This window comes from Clytia hemisphaerica, unplaced genomic scaffold, assembly GCF_902728285.1.
Source record: "Clytia hemisphaerica strain Z4C2 unplaced genomic scaffold, Clytia hemisphaerica genome assembly, whole genome shotgun sequence".
NCBI classification, from domain to species: domain Eukaryota; kingdom Metazoa; phylum Cnidaria; class Hydrozoa; order Leptothecata; family Clytiidae; genus Clytia; species Clytia hemisphaerica.
Window position 1 is genome coordinate 970,491 of NW_027103633.1, and position 13,355 is coordinate 983,845.

Below are 13,355 nucleotides of genomic sequence, written 5' to 3' on the forward strand. Positions count from 1 at the left end.
TCAGCTTTTTTTCCCGCGCTTTTGCCTAAAGAATCGCACTCGCTCGCTGCGCTCGCTCGTGCGTAATAAAACAAACTGTGTAGGTGTCTTTACTTCCAAACAACTTACCAATAGTTTTGGAACACTCCATAATAAAGGAAGATGGCTGTTTTTGTGGATTGATTTTCTGGTTTATCCCATATAAACACGATGTGACATGAAAGGGAAGAGACATGATTTGTTGGTTTTTGTTTAATTTGTTGACTCGTATATCTCATGGCAAATGGGATAGCAAATGACTTTTCATGTATTGATTGGCTCTACATATGATACCTCTAACTTTGAACACCTCCAGAATGTTGAAAAAAGCACTTTAAGAGATAAGTTTCAATTATATTTTTCATGGAAATTTTTAATCGACAGATTTGACTTGGCGTCAGTTTTGTTTGGTTGATAAATCTTTAGCTACACCATGACCGTGGGGTGATTTTCAATAAACTTTTGTTGTTATACAATGACTTTTCATTATTTCTGGCTTGGGTATAATCTTATAACAGAACAGTATTTGATCTTATGTAAGTGCACGTGAAATGAATCTTTCTTGGGGTGAACACAAGTTTGTGTATGACATAAAAACCGATTTTTGCAACTAGACGTTATGGAGATGAACTGATGCAAAACATTTTAAGCAACAAGTATCATGATCATTAAAAGCAATGAAATGCCACACAGTCATTCTACACATGGTACTACTCTCGGGTACTTAATAGCCGGGGAGATTGGAATAAGCGGGGCGGTTGGAAAAAATCTCAAAACTTAATAAGCGAGGGGTATGAATAAAAATGTCCTTTGTGGAAATTTTTTGAAAAGGAGGCTAATACAGCAGAATTAGGACAAAAGAAGGAACTTTCAAAAACATTTTCCCAAAATTAATAAGCAGGGGGGGATTGGAATAAGAATGTCCTGGGTGGAACATTTTTGAAAGATTAATTAGCGGGGGCGGCTATTAGGTACCCGAGAGTATGCCTCCAGCCATGATTGGTATCAGAATGTTGGAAAAAAAACATTTTACGAGAAATTGTTCATAGAAATTATATTGACTTATTTTTACAATTTTGCTGGTGTGGGTTTTGTTGGTTGATACCGTACCTTGGTCTAACGTCGACACCCCTCCTCTAATTCCGACACCCTTTTTATCAGCTGAAATTTATAGAAAGGTTGAAACTGTTTTTCTTCGCTAAGTGGTCAGAGAGGAATAGCCCTTTTTCAATCAGTGATTCAAGCTTTCATATTATTCCTTTCTCTAAAGAAAGGTGTCGGAATTAGACGACTTACAGTAATGTTTACACCGTGGGATGATTTTCAAAAAACTGTTATATTGATAGTTGTTTGTTGGAATTGATTACCAAAAAAAAGTGAACCTTTTTTTGATAAATGCTTTATTTTTTTCATGAATCGAAAAAACCGTGTGGATGGTTGACATCTTTCTCTAGTCTTGTATAAACCAATGCATTGTCTCTTTTCAAGTCTTGAAAGCTCTATACCTACTGAATTGAAGCTCTGCCTAGCTCTGTTTTTAAAACTGTGAGCCATTTATTTTTAATGTGATTTTATGGTAAAATTTTAGTTTTTGAGTTTAGTTTATCTACAGCAGTATTTTTCAGTAATCCTTTCTTGTAAATATAGTAACATTTAACCACCAGACTCATTGCCCTCATTATATTCAAATTTGTATTTTTTTTAGGACTGATAAGTACATATTTTTAAACACCAAAACAAAGCAAACAACATGCCAATTCTTTCTGGACAAATATATCTGTATACTTTATTGTGTGCTTTGATTTCTATTTTAATCAACCTTTCAACTGCTGATCTTTCAACTATCATTTAGGAGTATAGAATGGACTTCCATAGTACCACTTTCTGCAAAGTATTTTGTGCAAATTTTCAACAAAGCAGACTTCTTGGCTGTCCTTTTCCGTTATGTTAAAATTGTTCTCAATCAATAAGGAGCTTTGGTTTAAATAATAATCTTTCTCTTTTATCACCCCTGAGGGTATATCCATGTACATATATATTACAAACGTTTAAAAATGTCGGCCCGGTATATAGAGCTTAATATAGCCTTAAGTGTATGGACGAGAATTGTCCACAAAAACACAAACCAGAAAAAAGCTTTCGATAGGCTTTAATATGCTAAAACAAGGGCTAAGAATGTTTTGCTCCAAGACGACAACAGGAAAAGAACCTAGATAGACTTCGATATTAATTAACGTGAATTGGCTAGAAAAGATTTAGTTGGAATGGAATAGCAACAAGGAGATCGATGGATGTTTTTTCTGATGAAATTATACTAATCTGGATCTATTAGGACTTTATGAACTTTCTAGAACAATAATCTTGCTACAATATTTAGAAACACTGGAAAATAGATAAACGCTAATTATAATATTTCCTGGCCAACCCCGGAATTTTAATTTCCTCCGAGAACCCTAAGAACATGGCATGGATGGGGTCCGGGTTTGCTCTTAAATTTAGATGGGGGTCTGGGTTTTCTCGTAAATTTGGACAGGGTCCGGGTTTTCTCGTAAATTTAGATGGGGTCCGGGTTTTCTCGAAAAATTACGAGGGGTCCGGGTTTTCGTAAAAGTCCGGCGTCTGGGTTTTCTCGGGGTCCAGGGTCCGGTCCGGGTCCGGGTTATACAGTACGCCTCCTAAATTATATTCAAAGCATCAAGAATGCCTCCACTTAAGCATTTACCAGGCAACTTACATTCCACAATTCTTTTGTTGGTTCAACCTGCGCTGGTGGTAAAAAGTCATGAAAATGGCTTGGTAGCTTCCGGAGCATTTTCTTTTTATCATTTCCCATCAGGGAGGTCCATTCATAGTTCTATCCCACATCCCTTCATTGCACTGATCAAGGCTGTCTGCCCTTTGTTGTCTCCATTTTTCTGAAAGTCTGTAAAGGAATTCGTATCTATTAAGAGGGCTTATTCAAAAGTAATAGATGTTTGAGCTATGAATTAAGATGGGTCTTTTCTAACTCTAAAAGTAGATCAAAGAAAGAAGTCCAAAAAAAGTAATTAATTTTTACAAACCTACCTGATCCTGATCTATGATAGTATGGAAGAGACCATCTTTAAGTCGGTCTGTAACTCTTAGTAGTAGGTGTAATCCACCATGTATTTACACAATGGCACATTTTCAAATATAGGTTTGGCTTTGACTCCAGGCTGGGATGTCCAATTCTTTGTCGTTCTTGGTTTACCAGTCTTTTCAGGATATTGTCTAGAAGTAAAACTTGATAACCTTTGACTGTAATTTACAAAATAATGTTCAAGACTCAGATATGTGGATAAATTTCTATCAATTTTCTTATAGGAGTATCGGTTACCTGTCTTCTGTTGAGATGTCACAGTATATACACGAATGTTTCGATGTGGCAGCCTTCATGCCAAGTAGTGTTAACATGAACTGAAAGGTAAATTTAGTTTTTAAGTAAAACAAGCCTTGCTTGAAAAAACAAAGCAGGTTTTTCGGTTTATTTCAGTATGTTTGGGGAGTCTTTTCTATTTGAAAAAAATCCTTTTACCTTGTAATCTCCACCAATCATCAAATTAATTGGGATGTCTCTCCCATGAGTGCGAATTATTTGGTTTTCACTTATAGTGTGTACATCATTTATGATAATCAGCAAAGCTTGTTGAAATATCGTTGTAAGATTCGTCAACCATGGCTACCCCGATAGCGTTATTGGCTGTAATGTGAAAAAAAGTGTTTTTAAAAGGACATCCTATAATTTTTTAAAGTTTTGGTCCACCACACCACACCGCTCATTTTAAGTCTGTCTTTAGCATGATTCTTCCTTTTTATACCTGACGACTTGAATTAGTTTTCTTTGTTTTCTTCCAGGGTTGTATAGGACAGCACCACGAGATTTGATTTCCTTGTCAGCTTTGTACCATCACCACTGATCTTCAACTAAGATATAACGTAAATATAAAAGTTTGTCGTTTCATACTAGCGCCAATGCTCCCTCTAAGTTTTTTAACTTAAAATTGTTTATTTTTATATACTTGGTTTTTGAATTTCAGTTTAGGCCAATTACCTTAGCGATCCCTTGGGTGATATCCCTCAACCGAATGTCATTTTCTAGTTCTCCTAGAAGGGAACATTGAGCTCCAATTGCCTTTCCAGACATGTTGATGATAACAAACAGCAACGCCAATTCTTTTTGAGTCTTCTCAATGTTGTGTGTTCGTGGAAAATATTCGCCCAGTTGAGTAAGCTCATGGTATGCTTTTAAGAGGCCCCCCCAGCGGTTGGCGTGATGGCGTGATGGAGGGTTTTTCGTGGCGTGATGGCGTGAAATTTTGAAAAAAATGGCGTGATGGCGCGAAAATGAAGTGCCGGCGTGATCGTGAAATCGAGTTTTTTTAGGCGTGATGGCGTGAAATTTGCAGTTCAGCGTGATCGTGAAAATTATATTTATTAGTTGAATCGTATTTCTATGTCCATTTTAGCCAATTTAGAGGGTTTAAATTTCAAAATTTTCTTGGTCGGCCCCAACTATGGTGGGGCCTCCTTTAGATTTGACTCCATTTTAAAACATAAAAGAAACGGTGCATACAGTTCTATTCATCTGCCATTTATCCTTGTAACTTCCGATTGTTTTTAGCAGTTGCTAGCTAGTCTTCAAAATAAAGTCGAACGCTATGAAAAGGTCGAAAATTGAAAATTTTTTCCCGTCAGCGCAAACCATGGTTGCGCTTCCTCCGTAACTGACATTTCCCTCTCTTTCTTAGATGCTTATTCTTAGATGCATTTGTAGCAAAGCCAAACAGAAAGAAGCAACAGGTTTATTATGACGTGTAATTTTAAGTAGATTGATCAAAGGAATCCTGTGATGTTTAAACCATATTTTGGAAAAAAGAGAGTAAATGAAGCGGTTTTAGCCATACTAAATTGAAAAATTCTCCTGTCGACGCAAACCATGGTTGCGCCTCCTCGTTCCCCTTTTGAAAACTATTCACGCTAATTCACAATTAATGCCCCCTCATGTTGCTTGTACTTTTAAAAGATTTCCATTATTTTTACATGAGTTATTTTTCAAATTGAATTGAAATGGATCCTAAAATAGCACTTTGAACCCTTCAAAATTCAAAAATTTTCTCCGTTACCCAACCATGGTGGGCTTTGCTAATTTACTCAAACCGGTGCCCTTTGTTGTGACCAGTTGTCCAACAATTTTTGATATGCATAAGTCAAGATTACGTCATTTTTCCTATCGAAAACACCCGAAGAAACTGGAATTTACCCCGGTGTATTACTAAAAATTAGAGAAACAGAGGTCAAATTTCTTCCAGATTTTTCGGGTGTTTCCGATAGGAAAATGATATGATCTTGGCTTACTTACGCGTATGAAATGCCGATGAAAAACTGATTGACGACCAAACACATAGTTTATATAACAAAAATTTTGAACATGAAAACTAAATTTTCTAGGCGTAGTGGCGTGAAATCGAAAAAAATTGGCGTGATAGTGAAAATCAAATTTTTCAGGCGTGATGGCGTGAAATCGAAAAAAAATTGGCGTGATGGCGTGAATTTTGGGTCCGCTGGGGGGGGCCTCTTTTAAGGATACGTTGTATCTATCGAGGACATACTTTTTCTCTTTCAGGTGTAGATAACATTGTTCCTGAAGTAAATGAAGAAGAATGGACGAGTCATACAAAACACCTCGGAAGAGTTTAAAGATTACTATCCAAATTGCAGTTCAAATAAAAGTTACCATTTCTCCAAACCAGTGGATTGATTTCTAAATTTGTTGGTTCGTCGTCTTCTCGACTCGTTGTTGGTTCGTTGTCTTCTTAGCTGGTTGTTAACTCGCCGCCTTGACTGGAAGTTGGCTCGTCGCCTTGACTGGAATTCTGCGATCCTGAATACAATTATGAAATAAAATATATTAGCATTGTCTCTCCATTCTGTTATTATATACTCCCTTACACTCGACCCAGATTATCCCTTTGTTCTCCTTATCCCTACAGCAAACCCTAACTTACGAGCAGTGGCGGCCTGGCAGGGGGTGTGCAGTGCACCACCCAGAAAGACCTGAGAGGGGCGCCAAAAAAGCTTTTCAAGCTAATTAGCCTATATGAAGTGGGCTAATATGCTTATTCTAGGCTAATTAGGTGATATTTCGAGATGATAGGCTAATTTGAAGTTATCACTGACTGACATATCTCCACTTAGAAAAATAAGTGGGCAAAAACATTTTAAGGTTTTGCTCAGTAGAAGGTATCTACAAGCCAAAAATATCAAAATGTCATAGAATCAAAAGCTGAAAATATCATTACATACCTGCTCATGAACTCGTTTCATTAGCAGAGTTAGAAAACAAAATATAAACGGCGTATCATCCTTTTCCTCGAAACGTTGACAGGTCATAAGGTGATCGGGATTGTTAACTTTGAAATTCGAAATCCGTTTTAAAAATATTAAAGAGAGAATTTCATGATTGAACAGACAGTTACAAATGGTAATTAGAAAATGTATGCCAAATTAACAGACCTATCTATCCTGCAAGCAAAAAAACCATGAAAGACATTTTGGTCATTCTCCAAACTAGCTTTTATTAATAAGGTATGGGAGATAACCAATCAAAAATTATATTTTAAGCTAAGTCCTATTTGCTTACCTTCAAAGCAATTAAACATTCTTTCCAAATTTTCAGAGCCAAATTTTTCTTGGTGAAATTGCACGTAAAGATTATTGAAATCCCTTCTCCTGGGCATTTTGAATCGATCAGCAAGGTTGATGTGAAGTTGCATGTAATTTTTATTGTTTTACATTATGTAGCATCTCACGATATGCTAAACCTGGAGTCAAACATCTGTCAAACATTTCCTTTATTTTAGCACAAACATCAGGTGAAATATCTTTAAAGGTTAGTGACTGAAGTGAATCATTGCTATGGTTGTGCTGGTGCTCAATTTCAATATCACAAGGCTGTTCATTGTCTTTGTCTTTCCTTAATTTGATTGCAAAATGAAAGGACAGTCTGTGTTTTTAAATATTTTATTAATTTATTTATTTTCACTATTTTGACGTTAGTTTTCGAAAAAGCGTCTAACCGTTAAAGAAGTCCTAATATGGTAGATTTACAATATCTAACTAAACACATGGTAGAAATAAGTGCGAGATTGGCCTGACCAAGTTGACCGAAGAAAATTTTTATTGAAAACAGTCAACTTGGTACGGCAAAACGCACGGGATGGAACAATCTCTGAGGAATTAACATCGGAGTTATTCATTTTCTATTTTTCTTTTCCCCGTGCGGTCGTCCCGTCGCGGCATGCCGAACTGGGTTCTCGTCCAACTTCTGATTCTGTGTTAGACAGTCTTTTGTGTTTTTTTTTGAGTTTATGTGTGATTTTTTCTATTTTTGTGTGAGATGTTGTTTGCTAAAATGTTTGTTTCACCTGCAGTGTATGTGGGATAGTTGTTATCGTGTCTTTTTGCCCTTTTGTACGGTCGTGGCTTCTTCGTAAAGACGAAAGACAGATCTTGACTTATTTCGTACTTTCCAGTCTCTTGTTCGTAGTTTTTCTGACTTTCTGGTTCTTTGTGAGTTATTTACTATGTTTTCTAACTTACTGAATGACTTACCGACAGATCGCCACCGGTGGGATTCGAACCCACTAAATGCAAAGTTCTGATGTTTTGAAACCCAATGCCTTATCCACTGCGCCACGGATTCATGCCGATAGAGCGTTTCAGACGGCTATTTATATTGTACAAACTGCAGACCAGACTGTATTAAGAGAAAATCACAAAAGAGTGCTTGTTTCAAGCTCCAACCCTAACCCTAACTGATAATAACCAAATTCCTAGCCAATCTGATACGTAACCACACCCAAACCACACCCATTCCCAACCCTACCAGGTCGCCTGCAGGTCCTGACACTATTCCCGCATGCCGGATCCGAAAAATAGGTACATGTCTTTCGCCTTTACGAAGAAGCCTTCACCCTTTTGTACTGTATTTTGCTGTATTGTCTGTTTTCTGAAGGCGACTGACAGACTGAGTGTGGGCCCTTAAACACGTGGAAAGTCAGTCACAAGTTTGGGACTTCGGGTTTATGTTGTGTGTATGCATGTTTTTCGATATATTTGTGTATTTGTTTTGTGTTTGTCCCCATTTTGTATGTATCCTGATGAGCTTGTATTAATGATTGTACGGAAGTGTGTTTAAGTTTGTTTGTATGAAATACACCTTTCCCGTAATTTAAATTTCTCAGAAATGGCCCGGGAAAATGTACGCTCCACCGTTGTGTATAAAATTGTTTGGGAGGTAAAAAACGCGTTTTTGCCTGCGAGGGGGTTAGGGAAAGTGGGATTTGAGCCTCTAACTTTTGACAGCGACCTTTTTTCGGTAAAATATTTTCAGGGTGGTATAATATCATGAATAGATTGAACATACTAAAATTTGAGGGGATTTTGTTCGACAGAACTTAAGAAAAGCTCAAAAAACCAACTTTCCCCAAGGGAACGCAGGCAAAAACGGGTTTGTTTACCTCCAGAGACCAAACGGTGGAGAGCATCAAAATAATGCGCGCGCATTAGTTTTACGAATTACGGGAAAGGTGTATTTTAGCAATTCATTGTTTCTCCAATATTACTTTTCTTCTATCATCTTCATTTGTATTTAGGTTTCTCTTTCACATACCTTCGACTTTTTGCTAAATTTCCCTCTGTTTCGGAATGATTTAAAAATTAAAAATTGAAAATTAAAAATACCAAAAAAATCGTAAATATACATAAGTCACAACTTATTTCGTTTTTATCAGTTTGAGTTATTTATATATCAATACTTTTCTTTTTCTAAAATGACAGATATTACATAGCTTCACTATGCAGATATATACAATTATATTTAGCATATTTAAATAAAATTTATCTTTCTTTGTTTTGAAGAAGAATATTTTTGAACTATCAGATAAAATCAGTCTTATCAGTCTTAACCATTTTCACTTCTAATTAAATCAACATTCATTTCAGCTTGTGTGTCTATTGTTGGGCTGGAACCTAAATTTTTCGAACATTTTCATATTTATTATAATAATAAACTTGGATTATCAATCACAATTAAAATTCAAAAGTTGAAACAAATTTGGTAGCGAAGGATTTCTTCTTTCCTTACACATTGTATAGAGATTTCCTGGTGTGGAATGCTGCACTATAGAGGTGCTAATCTGTTGAAGAGCAGTAATTCTGTAATTTCGGTGTTTGAGGCAAACTGCTGCTGATGGTGACCATCGCTGATTTCCAATACTAATCTTTTTCTTCTGTTTTGCCAGTTCGAATAGTTGCTGTTTTTTAAATTGCCCGAAACAAAGGACATCTCTCTGTCATTTCCTCGTCAGCACGTTCAAAAGTGAAATTTAAAAGGTCCTCTTTTGAAGTGTTCTAAAAATACTTTTGTTAGCTACCTTCTCATTTTTGATTTCTGAAAAGGTCTTCTCTTGACACATTACAGTGCACTCTTTTTCTATCTCAAATCAAAAAATTGCAGAAGCGCTAAATTCAACTTCGGAGAAAACAATTTTTAGAAGCATGAATCTGAAATGGCCGGATGTTATAATTAACCTTGTTGAAAAGAGTGAACTTAGAAAGAAGCTACAAAAGTCTAAACAAAATAACGAGGGGACAAGTAAGTATAAATTAACTTCTTCTCATCCTACTTTTCTCGATATTTTTAATTTCGACGTTACCTGTTCAATTGCCCTTCAATTACCCTTTGCAATGGCAAAAGATCTGCCCGCATTGTACATTTTTATCATAAAGATTTGTTAACCGTTAGGAGAAAGTGGATAAAGTGAAAATTATTTTCTGATAAATACTACAGAAGGTCTGTTTTTTATTTTGAAGCGGTCGCCAACGCGAATTTTTTTTCGTACATGGTGGGAAGTATCATCGATGGTCGGAAGTAGCGTCGCTGGTCGGAAGTATCTTAAACTTTGAAAATCTAGTTTTTTGACGGTCAGAAGTATCAATAATGAAATTTTGCAGAATCAGTAAAATCTTGAAAAAAATAACAAACAAGATGGCGGCTTCATGCAGTGATGTGCTGAGTGAAATACGTGGGCAATTTAACTCAACTTCCAATACGGAGGAACTTGTAGCAGCTGTGAATGAACATATCCAAATAAAGAGGAAAACCATTGATGTGAAAGGAAATCCTTTGAAGTTCAAAGCAAGAATTGAATGTTTTCTAGAAACAAACGAAGATGTGGCAAACTTTATCGAGCTTTACAATACTGACACAAAGCAAACCCTAATAACACTTACTCCTCGCACTCCAGGGAAAGGCAGCCCTTATAAAAAGATATTCTATTACCGTTGTCAACACCGAACGCGCAACCAATCAACAATGAATATTTCAGAACTTTCTCAGAAGAAAGTTGGAAGAAGGGTTCAAAATACAAACTGTCCATTCAACCTGAGTGTCAGCCTCTTGAAAAGTTTTGATCAAAATGAACCATCATCCATAATCGACATTGAACATAACCATAACCACAGTGTATCCTGTCTGCAATCCTTGACTTTTAGAGATATTTCTGAAGAAACAGCGGGAAGAGTGAAACATCTATTCGAGAGAGGACTAACACCAGGTCTTGCGTATAGAGAACTGATACAGGATATAAAAGTTAAATCTCGTGATGATTTAGAGTTTCATACCAATATGGCTGACAGATCGCAAATGCCAAGGAGAAATGACTTTAACACTTTGTATACGCAATTTCACCGTGAAAAGTTTGGTACTGAGGACATTGAAACCATGTTCAAAAATTTGGAAGGTATATATATGCTTTAACTTTCATTTGACAACGAAAGGAAGAATATCATAGTTTGCAGAGAGGTCTGTACCATTCTCTTTAAAATTTATCCCTCCCTTATTAAATGACAATTTAATTTTGAGAATCCCCGATGGCTCTTTCGAGTGTTAAAACAATGTTTCGAATTCCCATTCATTAAAAACACACAATAAACTTTTTAATACCCTTTGTCGAATCAAGCTGCAAACATATAAGATCGATGTCTATTCGATACCGGATATTTCAAGTAAATTTTTGAATTTAAGATAATAAAATTTGAGTGAGTATATAAATCTCGACTAAAGGTTTTTTTTTTTTGCAAGAAACTTTTCATTCTTTTATTCCTTTACAGAACGAATTTCATGTTTCGAAAATGAAAATCCGGATTACCTGATCAAGCTCCAAAAGTTTTATGCGGAAGATAATACTCCATTAATATTATGTTTCATATCACCACTAATGCAACGTGTCCATGAAAAGGTAAAAAAGGGAGATAATTATGTGTATTTGTTTATATCATTAACCCAGTCGCATAGATTTAGCTGTGGTTTATTGCACGAAGCTCAATGCTAACCTAATTCTACTAGCTCGGGGGGGGGGGGGGCTGGAATTTACAACGCTGCTGTTGTAAAAAATTGGACCCTTACAGTGAAGGAAAAATTTGGCTAAAAATCGACCCTTACAGTGCAATTTTTCTAATTTTTTTGCCCTTTTTGCAAAAATTTTCGAGTTTTCTCAAGTTTTACCTTGTAAAAAAAGCTGCAGTCTCATTTAGTTGCATGTTGTTTCGTTAGGTGAAATCAAACTCTCTATTTTTTAAGGTTCAAAAAAAATAACTGCGAAATAATTGGTTTTCTTAGACTCGACTTCTAACACCGAAGAATACAATTTACGTGTTTTCCTGCTTGTAACACGGAGCCTTACCTCTTGGAATCTTCATCACCAGCGATGAGGCCACTGATACGTTATGCCAGGCACTGGAATTGTATACCTCTCTGTTGTCATCTCATTCTTTTGGTGGAAATGGCAAAAAGGGTCCAGACATTGTTATGACAGATAACTGCTCTGAGCTTAGAGATGCGTTATCCCACGTGTGGCCTAACTCTATTTTATTATTCTGCACTTTCCACATCTTACAGCAGGTCTGGAGATTAAATCAGAGGACCAACCTGATATCATGGTAGAATTCAAAAAGCTTATGTACGAACGAAATGAAACTGAGTTTAGCGACTTGTTTGATGAATTGTTGAGTAATGAGATTGTTTACAAGTACCCTAATTTGATATTCTATTTGAACAGTTTACGGGAAGTGCGTGAAAACTGGGCCCATTGTTACCGGACTCATCTAAGAATTCGAGGAAACAACACCAACAACCCTGTCGAGGCACAGTTTTTAACCCTCAAAGACACCATTCTTAAAAGGACAAAGGAAGTAAACATTAATGGTTTATTTGATAAGCTGACTGGTGCTTTTAATGACCATTACAAAGTTAAACTCCTGAATGTTGCATCTGGAAATTTCAATGGTGTTTACACTCAAAGATTCGCAGGAAAGAAAACCCAACCTAATCCAGATAGAATTCCCTTCTTATTGTCTCAAGTAAAAGAAATAGATGGATCAAAAATCTTTACTTGTCCAAGCTTCACTGATGATTCTAAAACCTATAACATTGATATGGAAATAGGTATATGTAGCTGTGAAGTTGGATTCAATGGTAAAGTTTGCAAGCACCAGTACTTTCTGTGGGCAAATAACATCGCGAAGAGTCCAAATTTTATTCCATATACATCTTCATCTCAAAGAAAAGCATACGCTTATATCGCTATTGGTGAGAGCCTTCCCGACAGTTATTACGAAGGAATCCATGCTGAAACTGGTTGTGATGTTGTAAATCTATCCTGCAATTACGAATTCCAAGTACAGATCAAGGCTCAGATGAACAGAAAAAGCAAAGTAAACGTATCAGGCGCTCTATTGAAGTTGTAACGCCAGGGGAGTGTAAAGGTGCTTTGGAAGACACCTTGAAATACCTAATCGAGAAAGTAGAATGTCGTTCTCATGATATCAATCTTCTCAATGGGGTGGTCAAATTCTGCGATAACGTAAAGAAATATCCTACATCAAAGATGTCGAGCGCCCTCCATACCTTCGGTAAGGGGTACTGCTTAAGTTCAAAAGGAAGTGCAAACACCCAGCAGACTGCAAAGGCTCTTCTAACAAAAGCAAGACGGGGGAAAATCTTTGTCCAGCCAGAAGCCGTAAAGAGAAGAAACACCGCCTCAGGAAACAGCCGTAATAGTCTTGTGAAAGGAATGACAAAGAAAAATAATCCGTTTGCTGATGAAAAGAAATCTGGGACCAAAAGGCCTCATTATTTTGCTAAGAATGTACGAGATAATGTTCCTGTTCCTAAAAAGGCTGCTCGCTCAATGAATACAAAAACTAGCACCAAAACGAAAAACTGAAACTTCTCGTGATTGACAATGTTATGTACC

General features: G+C 36.5%; 1 long non-coding RNA gene across 1 annotated transcript; it reads right to left on the bottom strand.

Moving 5' to 3' along the window:
* Window positions 1-2,874: 2,874 nt before the first annotated feature.
* Window positions 2,875-3,448, bottom strand: LOC136802700 (uncharacterized). Its single transcript, XR_010846036.1, has 3 exons — window positions 3,377-3,448; window positions 3,085-3,270; window positions 2,875-2,933 (listed from the first exon to the last, which is right to left on the bottom strand). It is a non-coding gene; the product is annotated as an uncharacterized lncRNA (long non-coding RNA).
* Window positions 3,449-13,355: the final 9,907 nt, after the last annotated feature.